This window comes from Leptosomus discolor, chromosome Z, assembly GCF_034619465.1.
Source record: "Leptosomus discolor isolate bLepDis1 chromosome Z, bLepDis1.hap2, whole genome shotgun sequence".
Lineage (NCBI taxonomy): Eukaryota > Metazoa > Chordata > Aves > Leptosomiformes > Leptosomidae > Leptosomus > Leptosomus discolor.
In genome coordinates this window covers 51,483,612-51,490,072 of record NC_141419.1, presented here as the reverse complement: position 1 = coordinate 51,490,072, position 6,461 = coordinate 51,483,612, and the positions used below count along the sequence as shown (strand labels likewise).

The window sequence follows — 6,461 nt, the reverse complement described above, 5'->3', positions numbered from 1 at the left end:
ACACATAACACTACAAACATCAAACATTTCACCCGAAGTCCTCCAGGTAGCCAAAAGAATAGATCAAAATCTCATCCATTCCATTTTTCCATAGGTACATGAGCTAATTTTATTACCTGAGTGATTTTTTTTTACTGCTTGCCCATTATCAATTTACAAACAACAGTTTGCCTCATTTAATTTCCCTCTTCTCAGCCAACAGATAATCTAAAACCATGCCATGTTGAAAAATCGCATTTGTCATTTAGGTAGATTGGTCGGCTAACAGGTCCAAAGAATCAGCTGTCTGATACGTTGTGATTTCTTATACTACCTGCAAGCGGATTATGCAGTTAAGATTATAGATCGGTTCTCTGGCTCCCAATATTAGTTCATTGGGTTTTCAAGTGGCCGGGCATAATAACATCGTATGACTCTCTCAGGGGGCCACTCATCCTTTACCCATTTTTGACCACTGTTTCTGGCCAGACTGGTATCAACACTCCTTTTTCCATGTCCCAGCTCATCGTACACCCTAATTCCTAGATGATTTCCCTCATCAGAGGGCAATAGAAAGAATAGGGGCTTAATGTATCCCACATAACAAATACCTGACCAATTCAGTGGGAATCTTTGGTACACATGCTGTCCGCAGGTCCAATAATGTCCTTTCAGAGCCCAGGTCCCATTAGCAAAGGAACCTTCCCACATTTCAGAGTCTATGAGTTGCTTGTAATATAATGTGACTCTTGGTCCTAATGGTCCTCCTAAAATGGTTTGGTCTCCATATTGATCACAACAATTTAGGAGTTCCCTCTGTTGCAGAAATTAACAGATTTAGAACTTTAGGATACTGTTTTGAAGTCCCCTTACTTTTCCCATCTTGATTTGAATATCAAGAATTCTAATTAGTGAATATCAATAGAGAGATTAATGATTATGTTGCGAAAATAAGTCTCAAATAGCATAAATGATCATATATAAAATAAAATCTGTGTTGCTAATTCTGCTAGCATACCTCTGTGAAATTCCAGACCTAAGGTATTCATTAACCAATGATCTGTTAGTGATTAGAAACAAGGACAATGTGGTATAGTCCAAGATGTATGCAAGGCAGGATCTATTATGGTACCCATTGTGTATAATCTTTGAATCATGACCAAAGCAGGTACGAGCCAAGAGCCTGTGAGCCAAGAACATGTTCCTTGACCATACATGGTCAATTCAGGGAGTGCTCGAGACCTCCAACTCACGGACCACTTACTCAAATTATACCACCTACTCAAAAGAGAACAATAGAAGACTACAACAGAGGCTGCATGCTAATTTGCGTCAGAAGCGAGAAAAGAAAAACCAATCATCAAGAACATGATAACGAATATGCATTGTATAGACTAACTATGCATGAATTTAATATATAAATATTTGTTGACTGCAATGTGCAGGCAGACATCTTTGGGAAGGTTCCCATGTCCCCAGTGCTCACAGTACGTGTTGTTAATAAAGGATATCTCTGCTTATCTAACTTTGTGTAGAGAAGTTTTTCTTACCAGTGCAGATTTGCAACACATCTCTTACATTAAAAACGTCACAGTAATGTTCAATTTGAGCATATAATTTTCTGATAGAGCCCCACTGAGCCACCCTGTTAGGGGGAGACATTCCAGAGATAATTGGCTTAATGACCTTAAAGGTCCCCTCAAAATTAGGGGTTTCTGATGTATTGTTCATTCACCTGCTCGTAGGGCAACACTCACAACAGACAAACCCTTTTCATTTTCAGTGAGCCTCCCTAAACAGTGCCATTATCCTCCCCCCAGCTCACTTATAGGGAAAGGAGGAGATTGTTTCCCAACTGCTTTCCACATCACACATTTTTTGTCTCCTCAGTGTTACAGGTGTGAGTTGGGAAAGAGGATGCAGAGGGGATGGCGGGTTTCTCTGTATTCCAATTAGTTACCACTATTTCTAAGATCCTAGTGGGTTGTCTGTCCATTACTTCTCTAAGTATTCCTTTTTTTACACTTCAATCCACAAATCTACCCTCTTTCTTCCTCACTCAGCATCTGTCTCTCTTTTAGCGTAGTGTCTTGGTTTGAAAGACAGGTGTCTGCTGAGGAAGGCAGGAGCCTCCCTTGAAATGGAAAATGCAACCCCCTTCCCTCCAAATTATTATGATTTTGAAATTAAGGGGCCTTCAGGCAAATATATGGGGAATAGGAATAACAGTTCTTCACTAATATATATATATATAACACAAGGCAGGAGAAAAAACAAAAACAATCCACTGGTTTACACTGACAGAGTCAGAAATACAACCTGACACCCTATTAGGGTGGCAGTAGCGGTCCGATAAGATGGTGGCTGCAGTCCTTCTGAAGTGATGGATGTAGTTCTGTAATAAGTAACATATTGTGCTTTGTTCATTAAACCTGTATGGGAAGGTATGGATGGAAGATTTATGTGCCCGCAAGGCTTGATAGCCCAACCGAAGGACATTCTTGCATAAGTCAACAGGACCCGTAGCTGAGGGGGTTGAGTAGTCACATTCTTGCATAAGTCCACCCACAGGGCAACGAGAAAGACCTTCAGCCTTCATCCTTATGATCACCAGGAGGCAGAGAAAGACCCCCCCAGCAACAGAAGGAACATGCGCAGAGTATCGACCTGATTGCGACATCACGAATGCAGGAAATGAGACTGTATATAATGTGCTTACATGAGGTGGGAAGTTGCGAGCCGTTGGCGGAGCGCAGACTCCCCGGCCGCCCAGCGCTGCCTTTGCTCTTGTTCGCTTGCTAATATAATAAAATTCGCATTGGATTTTGACACTTTAAATTGTCCGTGTCTCTACCTATCACAGTTCTGTTGAAGCAGCGATCTTGTGAAGGGTCTGGTCTTCCTCCGAAGGTCTAGTGGTAGATAGGTAGCTCTTGTCCTCTGGAACTCCAGTGGGGGTAAAAACTCCTCTGGGTATCCAGTGGAAGAAGGCTGCTAGGGTGTTCGAGATCTTAGTTTTTATTTAGCATGCAATGCTTGGCTCCACCCCCACCCCCCCCCACCCCCCCACCCCCCCGGGCGGAGCATCTCACAATGGAATGGTGAGTTGTGAGGCAGTTCCTTGATGGGCCATTAACAGGAGATAATCCAGGAGCGAGTTATCGATGGGTCAGGCGATAAGGCATTGTTCTGCCCATTAACAGAAGATAGTCCAGAGGGGGGAGGCAGGGATCACCGCCCCACCTGGTCTCAACAGCTCCTGAAGATGGTGATAGAATACTTTTTTTGGGCACATCTTACACTGTAACCTAGGACACATAGTTAACGACTTCTGGTAACTTTCCCTCGAAATAAGTACCTCCTTGGTGTCAAGAGAGAGCAAAGTTAATCACAAAGGCCACGACACCATGTAGATGCATGCCTGGAAGCATGAAACTCAGCATTGGGCAAGGTGGCAAGCACTGGCCAAGGGTGGCAACCATTGCTAGATCGATATCTGGTGTTATCTGGATGCCTGGAGGTGAAATGGGGCAGAGGCCTCCTGGTCCCAGTTCCCCATTTTCTTTAACCTAAACAAAAGGAGCCAGTACCTCCACCTGTGCAGGTGTGAATTAACAGACTTTGTGGTATTAACGTAAGTGATAAGATTGTCTATAGTCTTCCTCACCGCACGTACACCCCGGTGATGCAATGTAACATTTTGAGTATAAATATCACCCCAATTTTGGCCCCAAAATTAGGACAGGATCAACTCGGAACCATATCAATAATCGGGCAGATTGACGAATTCGCTCTTTCTCCATTCCCCCCAACTTGGGATGCCTTGAGGGTAAGATTATTTACTTCACCTAATGCTAAGAAATATACTTTTCCTCCCTGGGTGTTTTTCACCTTTTCTCCTCAGGTGCATTTCTATGCTTCCCTGAGTGTATCCTTGGTTCTTGTTTGTCACAACGTTACTGTCTCTTGTTCCACTGTACCTCTGTTCAACGGGCTTGTCTGCCAGGGGGCCAGGCCTAAAGCGGGCAAATTGTTATTGCATGTGTGCGTATAGTGTGTGTTGTTATTGTTGTATTAGTGATAAACCTTTAGTTATACCTGTTGCTTTTAATTTATCACTGGCAATCCAAAAGAAGCTGTAAATGTTGCTGTAAATAAACGATTGCTATTTGTCTCCCGATTTGCATCTGTAGCATATTCAGTGCTGGCCGCATAAGACCAGATTTATTTCCCCATTTTTGCAATACTTAGATTCTTGTTTGGTGTGGTTCAGCATAGGGCTGTATTTCCCTCCATAATTAACTAATTCTTGTGCAACCTCTCACCAAGTCCATACTTTTCCATCAGGATGTTTGTGATCTGGGGTGACCATCTCCTCCAATGTTGCTGTGACTTGATCATCACTTGTGATGGCCCTAATCTGGCCTTGTAGTTGGATTCCCATAGGCTTCAGAGAGTCTGGGAGCCCTCGAATGAGAGGGATCATCCTCTCTGGATACATGGGAATCATCATAGGTGACTCCTGATTAGGCTTTAATTCCCTAACATACATCATTTGCAGATAAACTGCCTTTTGAATGCTCTACTAGCTGATCTGTGAAGCCTATTATTGCCAGAGGATCTCCTCATTCTAATGGATTGAGACACCACAGGCCAGTAAACAAATTGCTGAGTCAGGGACCAGGAGGCCCTGTTGTTTCCTATAGTCAAAAATACTCCAGGTCCCCAATATCCCTCAGCTTTCTTTTCTGCCAACAAGATCTGGTCTGTCCTGGTTAAAGAGACCCTACACACATATTCCGTTTATGATTCTTTTGATGTGCGATCAGAATCTTTTTTTAGTTTTGTCAATTTGGTGGCCATGAACAGAACTTCTTTTTGACATGACCTGAGGCATGTCATCATTTCCACCACAAATTTATTCACTTTTGGTCTTAATGGTCTTAATTGTACTTCTAATTTCATAGAATCACAAAATCATAGAATGGTTTGGGTTGGAATGGACCTCAAATATCATCTAGTTCCACCCCTCCATCATGGCAGGGACACCTCCCACTAGAAGAGATTGCTAAAGGCTTCATCCAACCTGGTCTTGAACACTTCCAGGGAGGGTGCATCAATAACTTCCTTAGGCAACCTGTTCCAGTGTCTCACCACCCTCAGGGTGAAAAACTTCTTCCTCATATCTAGTCTAAACCTGCCCTCTCCCAGCTTCCAACCATTACCCCTCATCCCATCACTGCAGGCCCTTGTAAAAAGTCCCTCCACAGCCTTCTTGTAGGCCCCCTTCAGGTACTGAAAGGCCACTATAAGGTCTCCCCAGAGCCTTCTATTTTCCAAGCTGAACAAACCCAACTCTCTCAGCCTGTTCTCGTAGGAAGGGTGTTCCAACCCTCTTGGCATCTTGACCATCTTGGCAGCCCTCTTCTGGACTCACTCCAAGAACTCCATGTCTTTCTTGTGTTGGGGACTCCAGAATTGGACAAAGTATGCCAGGTGGTGTCTCACAAGGGCAGAGTGGAGAGGCAGAATCACCTCCCTTGACCTGCTGGCCACACATCTTTTGATGCAGCCCAGGATAGAGTTGGATTTTGGGGCTGCAAGCACACACTGTTGGCTCATGTTCATCCTATCATTCCTTTCTTTCAATTTCTGTAATTCAGATTGGGGATAAATGAGCAGGGGCATAAACTGGCAGAGGGATTATTCCCTCTGCTTTCTTTTCAGTTACAGCGGTGGCATCAGTGTCATCCATGCCTGTTAAGAGGCGCTTAACTAATTCGTCTCTCAGCAGAGCCACTTGTGACCTTTCTTCTTCTAAGTGACATTGTAATGTTTTTATCAGATCTTGAGATTGAATCAACTGGGTTTCTGCCGTGTTTCTGTTCCCTTTCCTCAACTGCTGCAATTAAAGAGGCACCTAATACGGCACATAACATTCCTTTCCCTTTGCCCCCGCACACATGGCCTGCGTTTTGTAAACATGTCATTTGATCCGTATCATGGTCCACTCAGTGGGCTCATTACGGTTCATTTGCTGTGATCTCGAAGTGCAAAACTGGGGCGACCACACCAAAGGGCTTTGCATTAATCAAACAGTGAAACTTTATTGTTTGCCCATAAAGCGTCATGCAGTAGGTAAAGAGGGTGAAAGAAAAGGGAAAAGTAGAATGAAAAAAGGAAAGAGATTGATAGCTACTACCATGAGACGTTTTTCTAAGTAGCTGCATCCAACCTCATGGCAGTGTGCTGTTGCTGTGGCATTCTGAGTCTCCACCTCTCAAAACCACTAAGATACAAAGTTTGATACAAACATAAAGCTCAATGGTCCCGAGTCTTATAAGATCTTATAGCAGCCTTCCAGTACTTAAAGGGGCCCTAAACGAAACATGGGGAGGGACTCTTTATCAGGGAGTGTAGCTGAAAACATAAAAATGTTGAAAGCACACCAACCAGTAGGCAGAAGTCTCCCAAAAATAGTG

At 43.6% G+C, this 6,461-nt stretch overlaps 1 pseudogene; it reads right to left on the bottom strand.

Moving 5' to 3' along the window:
* Positions 1-4,177: 4,177 nt before the first annotated feature.
* Positions 4,178-4,884, bottom strand: LOC147413285 (uncharacterized; annotated as a pseudogene).
* Between the last annotated feature and the right edge of the window lie 1,577 nt (positions 4,885-6,461).